Here is a 19,600-nt window from a genome sequence, read left to right on the forward strand (position 1 = left end):
TGTAATTGTGAAATTTCTTCACCCCTGCCACTAAAGCTAGAGCCTCTTTATCTAACTGGCTATAATTCCTCTCTGTGCTGGTCATGGTTCTGGAGAAAAATGCTATTGGGGCCTCTGTCTTATTAGGCAGAACGTGAGCTAGGACTCCTCCTATGCCGTACGGCGAAGCGTCGCACGTGAGCCTAATGGGTAGTGAAGCACTATATTGGACTACCACACTTTTAGAAGTTAGTAATTGCTTTATTTGGAAAAAGGCTTCACGTTCAGTTTCCCCCCCAGGTCCAGCGGGTTTCCTTCTGGAGTAAACGATGTAGAGGCTCTGCTACTGTTGCCTTCTGCTTTAAAAAAACGGAATAAAAATTAAGGAGGCCTAAAAATGCCTGCAGCTCATTCTTATCTCGTGGCTCTGGGGCTTCCCTAATGGCTCTCAGCTTCTCTGTTGTGGGGTGGATACCTTCTTTGTCTATTTTATATCCTAGGAATTCTATACTATTGGTTCCCCAGACACATTTGTCAGGCTTGATTCTTAACCCTTTATCCTGTAACCTCTTAAGTACTTCCCTTATTCTTTTGTTTACTTGTTCCTGGTTTTCCCCTGCAATTAAGATGTCATCAAAATATGGAATGGCCCCATTCACCCCTGACAATAGGCGTTCCATAATGCTCTGGAATATCCCTGGGGCTATGCTCACCCCAAACTGTAACCTCGTGCATTTGAAAGCCCCCCTGTGCGTTACAATTGTTTGTGCGTTTGCTGTTTGTTCATCGACCGGAAGCTGCTGGTAAGCTTGCGCGAGGTCGATTTTTGCAAACCTTTTCCCTTCCCCCAGGGAGTGTAGGAGTTGTTGTACCACCGGGATGGGGTAGGGGTGATGTTGGAGGGCCTTATTTAGGGTAGATTTATAGTCAGCGCAAACTCTTAACGAACCATCTGGCTTCAGAGGCGTAACTATGGGCATTTCCCATGGCCCTTGTTCTACAGGGACCAAAATACCTTGGCTTATAAGTTTATCAAGCTGCAGGTCTAGTTTGGGGTGAAGCGGAAGGGGTACCCTGCGAGGTTTGAGCCTGACTGGTGGGACCTTGGGGTCAATGGAAAATGATATAGGGGGCCCCTTATACGATCCTAAGGTGGGGCTGAACACTTCGGGGAACTCTTGCACAAAGTTAGGCATATTATCACAGTTTACATTACACACACCCGAAATTTCAATCCCCAAAGGTTCCATCCAAGCCAACCCCAAGAGAGAGTGCTTGGCCCCCGTTACAATAAGCATGGGTAGGGTACATTTGACATTCTTGAATACAATAGGTACATTTGCTGTTCCCAGGACCGAGATTACCCCCCCTTGAAAATCTCTGATCACTAAAGAGGTTTGTTTTAGATCAGATTTAGACAGATTAGGCATATACAATTTAAACTTCTCCCACGGCATAATGGTATACCTAGACCCAGTATCAAGCTCCATCGAGCATGGTTGGTTATTTAGTAACAGTGAGATAACAATTTTGGCCCCTTTTTTTGTTGCCGTGTTATTCACGGAAAATTGAGTGTTACCTCTAGAGTAGTCGCGGTTAGCGGTTGAGTAGTTCCTTTGGCCCGAATAGCGGAACGGTCGATTTTCTCGCGGTTCAGGCGTCTGGTTTTGTGGTCGTTGGTGTTGCTGTGTGGCGAATGTCTCCTCTGGTGCCGTTGCTCTGCATGCGATGGCGATGTGGCCCCGACGGTTGCAGCGGCGGCATGTGGCGTCTCGGAAAGGGCATCGATGGCGCTGGTGGTTTCCTCGGCAGCCCGCGCAGGGGGCTGGGGGGTGAGTAGCTCTGTGGTGTCTCGGCTGGTCTTGTACCAGGAAGCAGTTGTCCCCGTTGTGAGCTGGTTGGCTGGGGTCGTCTGATTCCACGGCGCGGGGAGATGCGGAGTCAATCTTGGCGATGAGTTCTCGCCTTCCGTGTTCTTTCAATTCTCTAGCTGCTGCGTCGGCGGCTTCTGCGGTTTGCGCTAGTTTAATCACAGTTTGTAGAGTCGGCTCGTCTTCGGTGAGGAGTTTGTTCCTCACCGTGGCGCTTCTCATGCCGAAAACCAAGGCATCGGTGAGGCGAGCTTCCGGGTCTTTAAACTTGCATTGTGCAAGTACCGTCCGAAGTCGCGTTGTAAACTGGTTTATTGATTCCGTTTCCTTCTGAGCCATCATGGAGAACTGATGCCGAAAAACCATGGCTGGTTTGGTCGGTTTGAAGTGGCTCGCTAGCTTGTCTTGTAGGACGTCCCAAGCGACGGTTCTTGCTGGCTGCGGGTCGGTGAGAGTCTGGGCAAGGCCACGGATTTCTGGGCCGCAGTAATTCAGAAAAATAGCCCGTCTGCGATCGGCTTCGGCGTCCTGTATCCCTGCCGCCTCAAGGAAGATCTCGAGGGTGGCCGTGTATTCGTCCCAGGACGTTTTTTCGGGGTCGAAGAATTCTGGAGCCCGGCCGATCTGGACGTTGCTCATGTTGCACGCGGTGTTTCTTCCGTCCGTTCGTCGCCAGTGAAGTAGACCCAGAGACAGGGTTCAAACAAATCGGTACTTTTTATTCAGCTCAGAGAACAAGTGACAGCTCAGCAAGGCAAGTGACAATTCAGCGAGTACCGACTGACTCTGCTTGGAGAAACCGCTTCTTTTATACATTTGCGGCTCCCGCCAAAGCAAGAGCCAGCCGCGTCTGAGCCAATCAGGAGCGACTTCCTGCTTCAGCTCAGACAGCGCTGGGAGACGGAACAAACTATCTACAGGAAATACAAGGTAGCCATTTCAAGATACAACAGCGGGGTTCTTATCGTTCTTCCAATTTTGTATAAATGTGATTCTGTGCTGCTGTTAATATCTGTTGTATAATGTAATGGATTTTCTTTTTCACATTTTATTTCATTATTCCCGAAAGAAATAATTTCTATTTAAATTCCAATTTTCGTTCTGTTATTTCTTCATTATGTTACATCAATCCAATATTTAATCCTCTTCCAAAATTTTTGAGCTTTGGGCATGTCCACCACATGTGGTAGAATAACCCCTTTACCTGATTACATTTCCAGCAATTTGGTTTAATAGATGAGTATATTTTGGCCAATCTCGCCGGGGGTAGATGCCATATAGAAAACATTTTAAATATATTTTCTTTGTATGCAGCGGATATAGATAATTTATAGTTGTCCTCCCACATTTGTTCCCAATATTCCAAATCAACGCTATATCCCAAAAATTTTGCCCAAGCAATCATTGCTTCCTTGATGACTTTGTCCTCCATATTATGCTTTAATAAGCAATTATAAAATTTAGTAATCATTTTTTTTTCTGTGCCTGTTAATATTTTATCAATTTTTTGTTTTTCATCTTGGAAAACAAATTGTTCTAAAACCTTTTTATATTTTGTTTTTATTTGTAAATAGGGTAATCAGTCTATCATAATTCCTTGTTTTTGTAATTCTTGGTTTGAATTTAATCTTCCTTATTTATCTAATAATTCTTCATATGTAACTATTTCCCCTAAATTTACCAACTTTGGGAAGTCACTGCTTCCATCATTAAGATCCATCTTGGCATTTATATTTTTGTTTGACTTTTTTTCCAATTCTCTATTAATGCATCCCTTATTTGATGTCTCTTAAAATAATTATGCTGTTTAGTCTGTCCTTCCCAAAGAAATGCATGCCAGCCTCATTGTAAATTGTGGCCTTCATTCGTTAAAATTCTTTCATTTCTTAACACTATCCATTCTTTTAGCCATGCCAACGAAACTCTTAGTCTAGCATCCTCTAACACAGTGTTTCCCAACCTCGGCAACTTGAAGATATCTGGACTTCAACTCCCAGAATTCCACAGCCAGCAAATGCTGGCTGTGGAATTCTGGGAGTTGAAGTCCAGATATCTTCATGTTGCCGAGGTTGGGAAACACGGCTCTAACAGCTTGTATTTAATTCTGACCTTTTCCCCTTGCCAAATATATTTGGAGATTATTTCATTCAATTCTTCAAAAACCTTTTTGTTTAATTGTATTGGTATTTATTTGAAACAGAAATAAAAATTTAGAATATGGTATAGACTTAATTAATGCTTTTGCTAGATCTTACATTTGAGGTGGATTTTAATTGTGTTATTGTAATGTAGGTATCTATGAGTCAATACGAAATGTTGGCATCTACCTCTGTTCGTTTTTTGATTGCTTGGTTTACATTATTAGAAGGGACTAATTATTTTAAATGGATGTATTATGTATTATGGATGTATTATGTATTCCCCCTCCTTTTATTTCCTACTATGAATACATTTAGGGACATCTCAATACTCTTATTCAGCATTACAAGATTTGAACATATTTTAAGCCGCCCTGAGTCTAAGGAGAAGGGCAGCATTAAAAAATTGACTAAAATAAATATAAATAAATAAATCCTGTTGAAGAATGTTCAAGCGTTTTGACTGTTTGTTGTTTGATCTAAGACAAAGGATGTGTTGCTTTCAATAGAACTGAAAAAGAAGTCTTCTTCTATGTTTAGTTTGGTCCTTGTTTTTCCACCATGTTGTATGAAATTGAGCTCACACCACTAACCTTGAATCAAGGGACCAGATTCTGGCAAGCATCCCAATTTTGGGATGCTCCAACTTGCTCATTCAGATGAGGTTGATGCATTTATATAATAGACTTGATTGGCCTTTTTAAAAAACCGCACACAAATACATACATTGACAACTTTAAAAAATAAACAAACATGTGCAACTTTGTCTATTTTCACATTCTCTGTGCAGAGATCAGCCCTTGAGAATGAATGGGCGAGTGACGAAGAGAATTGTGGACAAGAGAAGAACCAAAACTAGCAAACATCTGCTTATCCTCCTATACATGTTTTGATGCTGTGGCTTCAGCAGCCCACAACTGCCTGACTAAGCCCAGTTCTACAGGTGGTAGTTAGTCAATGTGTCCAGGTCTGCTTCTGCCAACCTGTTTGTCCATCCCTAAAGCTGGGTTATGAGCAGGGGTGGGTTTCTCCAATCCGGACCAGATTCCCCCAACCATTAGCAACCTGCTGTTGACATAATTTTGGTGTCACAGATCCGGTTCTGTCTGTGCAGGTCCGTACTTGTCACCATATATTTTTCTGAATTTTCCACTGATTTTCCTGTGTTTGGATGGCTTTTCCTTGTTCTATGCTTTGCAAAAAGCCCTCCCCCCCACCCACCCCGGGTTAAAACTTACAGATTTTAACATTGCTAAAGAGGGACACCATTGATGGCGGGGTGGGGGGGAAGAGGGGCATCTTGATTAAAAATTGCATGGAATTTCATGAAAAATATTTATTGATACTTTCTTTATGTTTTAATATCCTTTCTTTGAATCTGCAAATACCGTCAAATAATGTTATATCTTCAGATTTTTATAACAGCATTTTTTTTATTTTAGAGTCTAATGGCTGATAAGGAAAATAAAAATCCCTAAAAGAAAATTAATTATAATCAGATCTTTTAATTATATCTCTTAAAAAAAAATAATTATAATCAGGATTTTAAACGGCTTCTTTTTTCTAAGCAATCTTCTAATTTTTTCTAAGCAATGTTTTGTAGGCAGCACAGAATCACCTATGTGTGATTTGGTTGGCTATAGAAATTTGTTTAATAAATAAATAATAAAATAATAAATTATCTTAATTGGTTTACAGAGTAATGTCCAATGTAGTTAAAGTATGAGGCTAAACATATCTGTGGTCAGCTGTTTGTAGTTTCAATGCTTTTATTGCTCTTTTCTTCTGACTCACAGAACAGCATCTTTAATCACTTTGGCCATCACGCCCCGTAACCAATGTAAACAGATTTTGCATTATCATTTGCAATTCAGGCTTGGTTTTCCATCAGGATAGAAAGTATTCCTTCAAGTACAAATGTCAGAGCAATAGCACATTTCTTCCTCCCAGCTCCATTTCTGTCACTGTTTACTTTCAGTTCAGAGCAGCGTTCGGATTAATTTGGATCACTTACTTCGGGTTCAGAAATATTTTGAAATTTGACATCGGTGCTAAATTTGATGTTAGGAGGTGGATTTTCACCTGACTACAGTTCAGCTTGAGGACTCTGTGTTCTGGGTGAAGGACATTGAAAAGAATTGCAGCGATCCAGAATCAGCACGAAGGGATGGAATATGACAGGCTTTTGGGAACTGAGGACAGCATGATATTGGCAAGCAACACAACTAGATTCCAAAATTAAGACTTGCCATTCCTCAAACTGCAAATAAAAAGTACAGCTTGTAAATCGGTAATTATGCCGGGCCCAAGGATAGGGTTGAGACCTTGAAAAATGAAAGGTTCTTTCTACAGTTTTATCCCGAAGCCAACTAAAATAGGGGGAGACACAAAGATTGATTGAAAATAAAGGGCCGTGATGGCTCAGGCGATTAAAGATGCTGAAAGCCTGGATTTGTAATCCGAGCCCTGTATCAAATGGGACCACTGGGAGAAGTCCTGTTACTTGCCCCAGCTACTGCCCACCTAGCAGTTTGAAAAATGTAAACGCAAGTAGATAAATAGGTATCACTTTGGTGGGAAAATAACCTTCCATGTAGAAAGAAGTGGGGTTCTACCAGTTCTAACCAGTTCCTTAGAACCATTAGTAAACCAGTGGTGACATCATGGTGCTGATCAGTCAGCCATGCACAGAAGCTAAATTTAGCTGAGTTTTTGGCATTTAGCTGAGTTTTAAACGCATGTAGCCACATGGCACAGGAAGAAGCGAATCGGTGGCGATGTAAGTTAGATCCACCCCGTACCTCGGCATTTAGTCATACTGGCCACATTACCATAGAAATGTCTTTGGACAATGCTGGTTCCCTCAGTTAAGATATGGAGATGTGCACTGCCCCCTAGAATCAGACACAACTAGGCAGGGGAAACATTTACCTTTACCAAAGGTTGAAAACAGTCAGGCAGCTAAAGTTTAGATTAGGGGATATCCAATCTTGGCAACTTTAAGATTTGTGGACTTCAACTCCCAGAATTCCCCAGCAAGTTTCCAAGATTGGACACCCTTGATCTAGTTCTTCCCAATAAAAGAATAAAACACCTCTCTTTTTTTGACAAAAATGAGATTCCTCTGAAGGGCAGTTTTGTCTGAACCCAAATCTTGGATACAGCCTTTGTATTTTCAGTTTCTTTCCAGTTTTTAATCTTTGTTTCTTCTATTTTCCTTTCATACCTTGGCGTTGTTTATAAAACACCAGCACTAGTTTGATGTTAATTACAAAATGCCTTTTATAATAATTTCTGAACCATAATTTAAGCAATCTTTCTGTTGAGATGATATATTATTAATATTGCAATTAAGCTGCTGTTGCTCCATTTTTTAAAGTATTTTCCTTTATGCATTACCAATACAAAAGGTTGTTTCTACTTATTTGTTCTTCATTTTCCAGCTGAGAACACTCAGAGTAAAGCTTCTCTGTTCTCCAGTCTCTATTAATTTCTGTAGGAATTAATATTTTCCACGACTTTTCTGTATGCTCTAAAGCAGCGGTCCCCAACCTTTTTGATTGCAAAGACCAGTGATGGCGGATGACAGTTGCAGCAATGGGGTAGGGAGGATGGATTCACACGCTCCACCTACTTCCATACAAATGAAACTTCCATGCTCACTTGCCATTTATTTATTTTATTTATTTATTGTATTTATATGCTACTCACTCCAAAAGGGACTCAGAGTGGCTGGTTCCTAACCAGCCACAGCCTGGAAGTGGGTTCAGGGATCCCTGTTCTAAAGTACTATAGTTGTGTTTCCTTCAGTTTCACCAAAAAATAATTAGAGGATTTTATCTAGTGAAATTGTCAAAAGTACACACATTCCTGATTGCCGAATAGAAGATCATGCAAGGCATCTTGGATTTAAACCCTCAACAAGGCATCTTTGGAAGGGTCATCTTCCCAGAGGCACTCATGTGACAACTTTGAAACCTATATGTTTTGTTTAAAAAAAGAAAAAAACTTCATATTGTCAGTTACACAGTCTGAAAAATGATTCATGGAAGGCTGAGGTAATAAGAGATGAAACATTATCAAGCAACGTTCAAAGGTGTTGATGACAGTCTATGTAGTTCATAGCATCTGTTCAGAAACATAGAGAAGTATATTAGCTCTTTCTGTCGCCTAGTTGACAGCTGTCTGTCAAATACCTTTTGGAAGCCTCCCAGCACATGACAAATTACTCACCCAAGAGTCCAGGATTGAGTAAAGGCAAAGTAACAGGGTGACACAAGGACACAAATCTATTACAGCTGTTAGTGCCAGTAATGTTCTCTTCATAAATAGAGGACTCTGCTCCATTGCGCTAAATGTTGACACCTTTTGCGTTAAGGGGGGAAAGGTAACATAAAATAAAGAAACATTGCTATTTTGATTGTAAAATAGGTTTAAAGGAACTAATAAAGTGAGTGTTCCTTATTCTTCTTCAAAGGTAAAGAAAAGAATGATGGCATTTAGAAATCCAATATGGATTTCTACTAAAATGAATTATTTCTTTTCTGGCTATTGTTATTTTATTTGACTTCAGTATTTTTATTGGAGGTTAATGATCTGCACTAATCTTCAATAAATGTTGACCTTTAATGGTTAAGCTCAAATTTTGCACTCCAATTTCCAGTGCAAAATTAAAATGTCATTTTTTAAAGTTATGAAGAGCAGATGTAGCACACTGCAAGTCAACATCCAGTGGAATATTTTCTTTTCATTTGGCCTAATTTCCCTGGAGGAAATCCAGCCACAGCAACATAATGTGCAAGTACTCTTACAGACCTAAAACTCCCCACCAAGTTGTACCTTATTAAAAAAATTGTATAGAAAAATCTTTTATTGCAAAGCTACAAAGCAAGAAAATTGTACATTGAAATCATCAGCTCAACAAAATGTTTTGTTGTCATCATTTACAAAGAGGTCACAATATTCTAAATTTCTGAAAGGAATAAGCATTACAGGAATTGTAATCTCAAAAATGCTACATAAAAGAATGGGTAAATCAGAAAGAGTATTCCTATAATAACTGCCTTGTTATATAGTATAAATTTGGAGTGGACTAATGAGAGCAGGAGACAAATGGCAGATGAGTTAAATTGGGTCTTCTTGACCTATTTCTCAACCTTTCTAATGCCGCCATCCCTTAATACAGTTCTTTATGTTGTCGACCCCCAACCATAAGTCTAGTGCCAAATCTCCCAACAGAGCTTTAAGCTGGTTGGCAGGAAGATCAGAGGGACACTCCCACTGTAAATGCCTGATTGGTCAGATTGTAAAAATATATTCCAAGGCACCAGAATTTGTCTTTTCCCATGGACTTAGGCAACCAGGGTGAAATGGTCATTCGATCCCCAAAAGTGTCGCAACCCCCAGGTTGAGAACCACTGATCTGGGAGTGGTTGCTTCCATATAATTACACTGATAAAATTGCTCAGATTTAGAGTCCAATAGTCTAAACCAGTGGTTCCCAACCTTTTTTGGGCCATGCCCCACCTAAGCATCTCTAAAATCCTGACCCCTCCATGACATATAATTCTTATTATTCAAAAAGTGAACTACTCACGCGAAGGAAGCCTAAAAGGCAATTAACTATGTTTAAACAAGGTTCGAATTGTTCCCATTAAAAATGAAATTGCCCCCCTGTGAAGCATGGGCCCACATTGGGAACCAGGGGTCCAGATATTGCATGGACAAAGCTTAAGCAGGTGATTACAATAACATGTAAAGTTACCTGGGATTCTTTTCAGGTTGACTATTCAAGGGAAGAAAATAAGATGCACAATTCATTGTGGATTGGATAGATGTTCTACCTGATACCTTTGAGAATCTAGTGAGAGTATGGATCCAGGAGAAGATCAAAGTCCCACAGGTAGAAGCAGCTTTCCTGACCATCTTGAAAGAGGTGGTGATACATTCACCTTGTCTGAAAAAACCTTCCACAGATCTGGTTACTTTGAATAACTATTGCCCAGATTGAAATCTTTTCTTTTTAGGGAAGGTTGTTGAGAACAGCAAATTTAGAGATAGCAAATCTTTCCATCAGAGTTCAGGCCTACATATAGAACACAATAGTCAATCTGTTTGGCTAACTTTGCCAGGACCTGCAGGGAGAAATGTGCATCTTTGGTCAATTTAGATCAATCTGTAGATTTTAGTTATTATTTTTTAAAACCAGAGCACCTTTTAGGTGGCATATGAGGGTTGAGAACTGGGGACAGTCTATTACAATGATTCTATTTCTTCTTGGGTAGGATAACTAATTCCGTGATGGTGAATCTATGGCACGTGTGCCACAAGTGGCACATGGAGCCTCTCTCCAGGCACATGAGCCATTGACCAGCTCAGCTCCACTGTGCATGTGTGCATGCCTCATGCCGACTAGCTAATTTCTGGGTCAGACACTCGAATGCTTTCTCCTCACTTTCTGCAGCTTGTGCCTTCCCAGATCTCTGGAGATTCCACCCCAGCGCTGTTTGGCCATGCAAGGCTTTCCCCCCACTCCCAGTTCCATTTGGAGAAACAGGCTTTCCCCCCCCCCCCCCAGAGCTCCATTTGGGGAAAGGAGCAGTGAAGAGCCACAAAAAATTTTACTACCACACTGGGCGTGGCTTATTTTGAGGTTTTTTTAAATGAGATTTTTATAGTTTTAGATTTATATTCGACTTCTTTTTATTGCTTTTGTATTTATATTGTTATTGTAAGTGCCCTGAGTCTTTTGGGATTGGGCTGCATAGAAGTCGAAATAAATAAATAAATAAATAAATAAATAAACAAATAAACAAATAAATAAATAAATAGTCATGTGGCGGGGTGGGAGTGGCTTGTCAATCATGTGGCTGGGTGGGAGTGGCTTGCTGACCATGTGACCAGGTGGGAGTGGCTTGATGAGCATGTGGCCGGGGTGGCTTAAAGGTCATGTGATGGCCAACTTGATATGAGATGCCTGCAACACAGAAAGGAATAGAACAGGCCACGTGGCTGGAGTTGGGCCCCACACGATGGCCCATCTTCTTGGCAGGAGAGCAGCGCACTCAAGATAAGGGCTGGCGGCTGGGCAGTGGCACAGTGGAGTGGGCAGGTCACTCATGGCCGAGCCACCATGAGTAGAGCGGGCGAGTGGGCAGGGGCAAAGCGGGCGAGCAGACGGGCCGCTCACAGCAGAGCTGCCATGAGAGGCGCAACGGGGCGAGCGGTGGCTGTCAACTACTTGTGGACAGGAGGGAAGGGGACGAGCAGAGCGGGCGAGCAGACAGGCTGCTTGTGGCAGAGCTGCCGCGAGTGGCACACTGGGGTGAGTGGCAGCTGTCAACTTACTTGCCAGAAGCAAACCCCCCTCGTGTGAGATTTGGTTTCCGCGCATGCGCAGAAACCAAATCCTGTGCCGGACGCACGCACGATCCCACGTTCCAGTAGTGGGGTTTATTGCTTCTTCAGTTTTGGGTTTCAACATTTATTTGAAATTTATTTGAAATTACTGGGATATCATCTTCAGCATGAGGTCATACCTGTATGTTGACAATATTCTGGTATATATCTTTATGAGGCCAGTCTTGTGAGGTAGTAGAAGTCTTGATTCTGGAGGGGGTAAGGATCTAGATGGGAAGGAACAAGCCAACACTGAATTCCTGGAAGATGTCCTTGATATTTTCCACAAACTGTCTGACTTTTGCTTTATTTTGCTTATTCAGGACAAACTCTATTCCCCTTGAAGCAGTTCTGCAACCTGAGGATGATTCATATATAATACTTGATTAGCAAGCAGAGGTTTTAGCTAGGAGAACTTTTGCCAAGTTTCTACAGTACTGAGATGCCAATTGCAGCACTTATTCAAACATGAGGCTTTAGCTACAGTAACTTATGCCCTCTTGGATAGATTACTGCAGTGTGCCATCCACGGCTCTGCCTTTGAATACTACCCTAAAGTATATAATTAGTAAAAAATGCAGTAGAATTTTTCTCTCTTATCAGAGTAATTGTAGCCACGTAATTGTAGCCATGTAACTCACATTTTGTAGGCAGTATACTGCCAAGTTTTCAAATACAATTAAAAGTGCTGGTATCAACTTATAAAGCTCTTTATAACCTAGTTCCAAACATAGGACCATCTTCTTATCCCAGCCCATTTATCCCAAATGGGGGTGTCAAGAGTCCCCCTTAACATGAGATTTAATGAGTAGGCCCAGAACACAAGAGTTTTCTTTGTTGACTGTCCCGGTGGAAGAGTCTACAGTATTTAGGAAGGGAGTGAAGTTACAGTTGCTTCACAGAGAATTTAATCTGTAATTTAAACTATAAAGTTACCACCGGCTAACTGGTGCAGAAGGTGGGTGGATGGTTTATGGATATATGTATTGGTTCCATAATTTTATGGCTACATTGTAAACCACCAGGAACCCCTTTTGAAGTCTGGTGGTTTAGAAATTATCAATGAACAAATCAATGACCCACTAAACAAATGTATAAGCGAATAAATAAATAACTTTGCAGCATCTCTCATCATGGTCACTGCTGGCACAGCTCCTCGGAGCCAGGAGAGCCACAGTTTTCAATTCCTATTAATAGTGTTAATATCTAGCCAGTGCCTATTAATAGTGTTAATATCTAACAATATTATGCATATAATATTGTGGTGTGCCATTTTCTTGTTATAGGACTTCTTTTCTTTTTAGAAGGCTGCATGTTTTTTGAAAAGAAAATGTAATGTAAAATTAAAAATAATTGTATGCAAAGCTGAATTCTCAGAAATTGCAGCACGCTGTAATTTTAATTTAGTGTAATTCACCTTCAGTATGAAATATATGGAGTAGCTTTAGGTAGTCAATGAATTTGCAAATCATATTGTGGAACACATCTGTCCAGAGGAGGGTATTTTTGCTGAACAAAGATACAATGTTTTTGTTCTGAATCTACAAAGAATCATTTTAAAGACTTTTAATTCCAGCCCCTTTCTGTCATCAACCTACGTAATTGACCCACTTTAAAAAAAATTGTGTGTTTTTAAATGGATTAAAGTGTTTGTATGTTCGTGTCTGTTAACAGATGGCTAATGGTTTGTTTATTTGTTCATTTTCTGCAAAAGGAGTTTGTTGTAAAGGTAAAATAAAAAGAGCTTCAGTCTGTAATTCTGTACTCCAAACTTTTAAGTGAATCAAGCTTTCATCCTTTTTTTAAGGTGGCTTAGGTGCAATCCTATACTTTTTTCAGTGTTTCTCAATTTTAACCAGCATGGACTTCAACTCCCAGAATTCCCTTGACAGCATGCTAAACAAGGAATTTTGGGAGTTGAAGTCCATGCATTTTAAAGTTGTCAAAGCTACAAAATATTGACTTACTTTGTTCTACTAAATAACCATTTCACCCCATTTCTTGCCATGATTGTTAATCACTGGAGTTGTTAAGCTAGTAACATGATTGTTAAATAAATCTGGCTTTCTCGTTAACCTTGTCAAAAGATTGTGAAACTTGATCCCACGACCCTGGGACACTGCAACCCTTGATATAAACCACTTGCCAAGTGCCTGACTTTTGATCACATGATCGCAGTGATGCTGTGTGTGGAAAATGGTCATAAGTCTCTTTTTTTAAGCACCGTTGTAACTTCAAACGGAAGGAGTACTTATATAAGTAGGTTGCAACCAGGGACTGTAAGAAAATGATTTTTGGCAGGAAAGGTGAAATTAAAGTCCACAAAGGACCATCAGTTTAGTGAGTTAAACATATTCTATACATAAGCGTATTGTCTTTGGTAGTTTGATTGAACAAGACGGCAATATTTAAAGTAAACAAAGAGATTAAGATAAATGCTTAGTGTAACTCAGCCCACATATTGAAATGACAGGATATTTACCTGTTCTCAGGCTGCTGATATGATACTTCGTCTGTGACCACTGTCTAGGTCAGTTAGCAAAATATATTTAACTCATTGTTGGAAGGAACATATGTTGAAGGTGCTGGGTATTTTATAAATATTCAATGGCATGTATTGTATGTCCATCCAACTGAGATGCAGAAATGATTGAGCAAGGTAATGACATCACAATAAAGAGGGCAATATTCACCATGGCTGGGTGCTGGCTTAAACAGGAAAGCATTACTCTGTGGAAGGGAAGAATCTACTACTGCCTATATGTACCTGAAAGTAAGGATGATCCTACAAGTGAAGACATTACGAAAAATTCTGAACCGAGGCAGGCTTCAATTTAGTAATCTTGCCAACCTAGTTTTATTAACTCAGGCTGGACCTTATGGAGATTCCTAACCCACAATAAATGCATGAATAACTCCAAGATCCCTTTCACAGTCACTACTGTTAAGTAGGGTTCCTCCCAGACTGTATGCATGTTTAAGGTTTTTTTTAGGTGAAGGACTTTACTCTTCTCGAGTCAATTGATTGAATAGCTATTTTGCGGTATGAGGCAGACCATCCCAGCGCCCAGCGCCCAGTCAGGGCCCACAGAGTCGGCCTTCTCCAGGTCCTGTCAACCAGACAATGTTGTCTGACGGGGCTTAGGGGAAGAGCCTTCTCTGTGGCTACCCTGGTCCTTTGGAATGAGCTCCTCTCTGAGATTCTTACTGCTCCCAGTCTCCCTTGCCTTCTGCAAAGCTTTGAAGACCCACCTCTGCCAGCAGACTTGGACCCATTGAAATTTTAACATCTTGCCCCACCCAATGAATGAATGTTAGATTTATGATGTATGAATTTCTAGTTTAGTTTTAACTGTGGGTTTTTTAGTATACTGTTTTTATGTAGATTTCTAAGCCGCCCTGAGTCTCAGGAGAAGGGTCGCATAAAAATCAAATAAGTAAGTAAGTAAGTACGTAAGTAAGTAAATAAGTAAGTAAGTAAGTAAGTAAGTAAGTAAGTAAGTAAGTAAGTAAGTAAGTAAGTACAGTATTTTGATCATCCTTGTAGGAATGTTTCTAATTTGTTAGAAACTCTATAAAGCAGCTGCAATCTTATTTGCGAGAACTGTTGATGAGAAATTGCAGATGGAACAATAATAGTTAAATCACAAGGAGGTAAAGAAGCTAACTTTCCCTAGGGTTCATATACCAACAAGAAACTAGTGGAAGTGGAACATTTTTCTTCTGTTCTACTAACAAAATCATGTCTCCCCCCCCTTCATTCTAATGAAGGTTTTAAATAAATATTTGGGGTGGGGATTTGAAATATGTGGGTCCATTTTTCTGGCACTCCCATAGACTGTTTCTTCTTTATCCTCTTCACAGTTGGAGTTCCAATGTTGGAGAGGCATTATTGTGGAGGGTTTTTTGAAGCTTCATGAAGCATGCTCAGAAGATTGGATTTTCTCCAGGGAATGGACAAAGCAACCATTTTTATATGCCAAAATTATTTGGTTGAATTTGCTGTAAATGTATTGTATTTCTTTTTATCTTTTCATGACAATTCCCATTAGTCAGATTAAAAGCACTTGGGAAAAAATACTTTCAAGCCATCATAGAGGAAGAGGGTTAGAAAATAATTTGGATTTCCAAGCTTATATCCTCATCCTTTCTCTAAATATTCTGTCCAAAATAATTTATAAGTTGTACATAGTCTAGACTCTAGTCTAGTGAAAGTAGAACAACTCAGTAAAAATAAATATATGTTGGGATAACTGCAAGGAGAACAGCACATATTTCCATTTACAGTAGACATGTCCAAGGAACAAAATTTTATGTGGTTTAGTATTTACAAAAATAATTAGGAAATCAAAATCAGATTTTTTTTTTCCTGTAATGTTTGCTGGAAGATTAAAAAAATAAAATCTAAGGGACTGGTGATTTACATGTTGATAACAAAAATAATCATACCAAAAAGCTAGAAACATAAATTATTTTCTCCAGCTATAGCACTTAAATGAGCTTAGTGTAATATAGCAATGGCAGAAAAGTTAACACATTTGTTACATGTTTGAACAGGATAATTCAAACCATATTCCTTTGAGCAATGGCAACATTTAATGCTTTTCATCAGTCAAAACACTTTGAAAATGTGCTGCCTTTTAGTTATATTCAGAATTGATGTTGAAAGATTTTTGCTAATGTTCTAAAGTTGGTAGGTAATGGCTTAAATTAGCGATATTTACAAGCAAGACAGTAAAATTGATGAAGTTCTATTGTAGGAATGCCTTTATATGCAGTTAAACCATTTTATAATACTAACCTTTAGTATTTTTAAATAATCTTCCTCACTAGAGGCCATTCTTTGTCATTTTTATAAGGAAAAATCTGACACAGGAAGTCAATATTCCTCCTGGATGGAATCAGATAGAACAGATTGACATAAATCAGAGCCAATAGCTTGATATGATAAACTGACCCTTTAAAATATACTCCAGAATGAAATCTGCTTTTAGCTAAATACATCTTGAATCTGGTTTTTTTTTTATGTTCTATTTTTTCCAATGAGTAGAAAGTACAGGTAGCAGCACTAAAAAAAAGGGAGCTGAGATTTGAACGCTGGAAATAGAATAGCAGGCATAATAGCTGTTAATAAATTCTGGAAAGAGACAGATTCTGAATTTGCTTCACTTTGGTATGCCCTTTAATTTTGAAATCTGAACAGCCCCAAAGCTTGAATCTTCTTGCTTCAATCAAGCTTCTTCCAATATTAATTCGTCTAATGCACAAAATTAAGCTGATATCTCAAATGAAAAATTCCTGATGGAACTATTTTTATGAGTATATTTATGGTTGCCCTGCAAATATTGTGTTTCCCTGAAAATAAGACCTTGTCTTACATCTTTTTGAACCCCAAAATAAGCGCTTGGCCTGGATGCATGGAACAAGATGGAAAAACTTTTCTCAGACCAATTCTAGAATACAGTTCACCTGTATGGAACTCGCATTGCATATCAGACATAAATACAATTGAGGGAGTCCAGAAATATTTCACAAGAAGAATCCTTCACTCCTCTTCTTGCAACAAAACACCTTACTCCATCAGACTTGAAATACTGTGATTAGCCAATTTACAACTACATCACGTACGATCTGATCTAACATTAGTTCATAAAATCATATACCAAAATGTCCTTCCCGTTAGTGACTACTTCACCTTCAACCATAACAACACACGAACACGTAATAGATTCAAACTTAATGTAAACCGCTCCAAACTAGATTGCAGAAAATACAACTTCAGCAATAGAGTGATCAACACCTGGATTGCATTACCTGACTCTGTGCTTTCTTCCCCAAAACCCAAAATCTTTTACCTCAGATTGTCTACAGTCGACCTCTCCTCTTTTCTAAGAGGTTTGTAAAAGGTCTGCATAAGCTCATCATTATGCCTACCGTCTCTGTCCTACTGTCCTATTGTTTTATTTTATCATTACTTTCTATTTATGTTATGCTTATACAAACTACAATCCTATACATGTTCAACAAAATAAATAAATAAAATAAGTAAGTAAGTAAATAAATAAATAATTTTTTTTAAAGATGGGGGTTCTCTTGCTGTCTTACCTGATTTCCAGCTCTGTCTCCCTAACCTTAACCAGAGGAAATGGTAGACACCATTTGCACATGTGTTTAAATATTTTTGGGGAAGAGATTTATTTGGAGGGGGGATTATTTTAGCACATGAACTCAAAAGCCCAATTGAACCTATTAACAGGGGATGTCTTATTTTCAGGGAAACACAGTATTAACCATCATTTTTCTTTCCTAGGGCTGCCTTTTTTCATATTTTAAGGACCTCTTCCTCTGAGTTATGTCAATGGTAGAAACCTGGAACAACTGATAGGTATGGACAGGGCCGCCGATAGGGCAGTATTACCGGTCCTGGCGTCAGGGGCCCGGCCAAATTGAAAAATTAGGGGGCCCGGCAATTGAACAGTGTGCTGGTGATTGCTAAGGAAGCTAATTGGATTCAGTTGCAAAATTGTTACAATCGGGACCAGGCAAGAGGACAAATCAGCAAAAATGCCTAATTTTCTCTATTCTGCCTGAAGAGCTTCATAGCTGTTAAAGATGAAGTTTGGATCAGAGCTAATTTGGTATACATTTTGATTATGGTAGATTTTTTTTGAAATTGTTCCCTTCTAAGTGTGAGGAAAAGATGTGTTGCTTTGGAGTTGACATGTTTTTTGGAGCCGTCTCGCCATTTTAGATTTGAGAAGCAAACACCATCCTGGATTCAAGAAGCAAGCATTGTGGGAAGTGGAAAGATTTGAATATGCAAAGGAAAAGCTGGGTAGAGCTACTAAAGACTTTTCAAAAAAACAAACTACAGTGATCCCCCGCTCGTTGCGAGGGTTCCGTTCCAGGACCCCCCGCAACGAGCGGGTTTTCGCGAAGTAGCGCTGCGGAAGTAAAAACACCATCTGCGCATGTGCAGATGGTGTTTTAAACTTCCGCAGCGCTAGCGAGGAGCCGAAGATTGGGGGGCGGCGCGGCTCTTTTAAAACATCGCCGCCGACATGGGGGGCTCGCTAGCACCCCCCGAACCCCCAACCCGGGTTTGGGGGGGTTCTAGCAAGCCCCCCATGTCGGCGGCAATGTTTTAAAAGAGCCGCGCCGCCCCCAATCTTCGGCTCCTCAGCGGCGAGCGAGTGAGCGAAGCCAAGCCGGCAGCAATGTCGCCGCCGCTGCAGCCAACGCGCGCTACGATCTTCCGGGCCAGCCAGGCTCAGTCACGGAAGGCAGCCACTTGGCCCGGGATGCTGGGCCGAGAGGAGCCGGGCTTGATCCGCTGAGCCTGGCTGGCCCGGAAGATCGTAGCGCGCGTTGGCTGCAGCGGCGGCGACATTGCTGCCGGCTTGGCTTCGCTCGCTCGCTCGCCGCGCCGCCCCCCCAATCTTCGGCTCCTCAGCGGCGAGCGAGCGAAGCCAAGCCGGCAGCAATGTCGCCGCCGCTGCAGCCAACGCGCGCTACGATCTTCCGGGCCAGCCAGGCTCAGCGGATCAAGCCCGGCTCCTCTCGGCCCAGCATCCCGGGCCAAGCGGCTGCCTTCCGTGACTGAGCCTGGCTGACCCGGAAGATCGTAGCGCGCGTTGGCTGCAGTGGCGGCGACATTGCTGCCGGCTTGGCTTCGCTCGCCGCTGCAGCCAACACGCGCTACGATCTTCCGGGCCAGCCAGGCTCAGTCACGGAAGGCAGCTGCTTGGCCCGGGATGCTGGGCCGAAAGGAGTCGGGCTTGAAGATCGCAGCGCGCGTTGGCTGCGGTGGCGAGGGCTTGCGATGGAGGGTGGAGGAAGCGGCCATGGGAGGGCGAGCTGCCTCAGGGAGGAGGATCGGGCGGGACCAGGTGGGGGCTGGAATTTCTCCGCCAGGGCGAAGGGCGGGCGAGCGGCGAAGGGCGGGCGAGCGGGTGCTGGGGAGGGCTTCTCGCCCTCCCGCCAGCAAGAGGGGGAGCGAACGGCGTGGGCAGGCGAAGGGCGGGCGAGCGGCAGCGAGGAGTTTGCGTGGGCGGTGGGGAAACTCCTCGCTGATGCCAGCAAGAGGGGGAAGACCCAGGGAAGCCGCCCAGCAGCTGATCTCCCGGTTGCCATCTACGCATGCGTGCCCATAGAAAAAAAAGGGCACGCATGCGTAGATGGTATTTTGACTTCCGGGTTGAAAAATCGCAAATT

This window comes from Erythrolamprus reginae, chromosome 5 (assembly GCF_031021105.1).
Source record: "Erythrolamprus reginae isolate rEryReg1 chromosome 5, rEryReg1.hap1, whole genome shotgun sequence".
Lineage (NCBI taxonomy): Eukaryota > Metazoa > Chordata > Lepidosauria > Squamata > Dipsadidae > Erythrolamprus > Erythrolamprus reginae.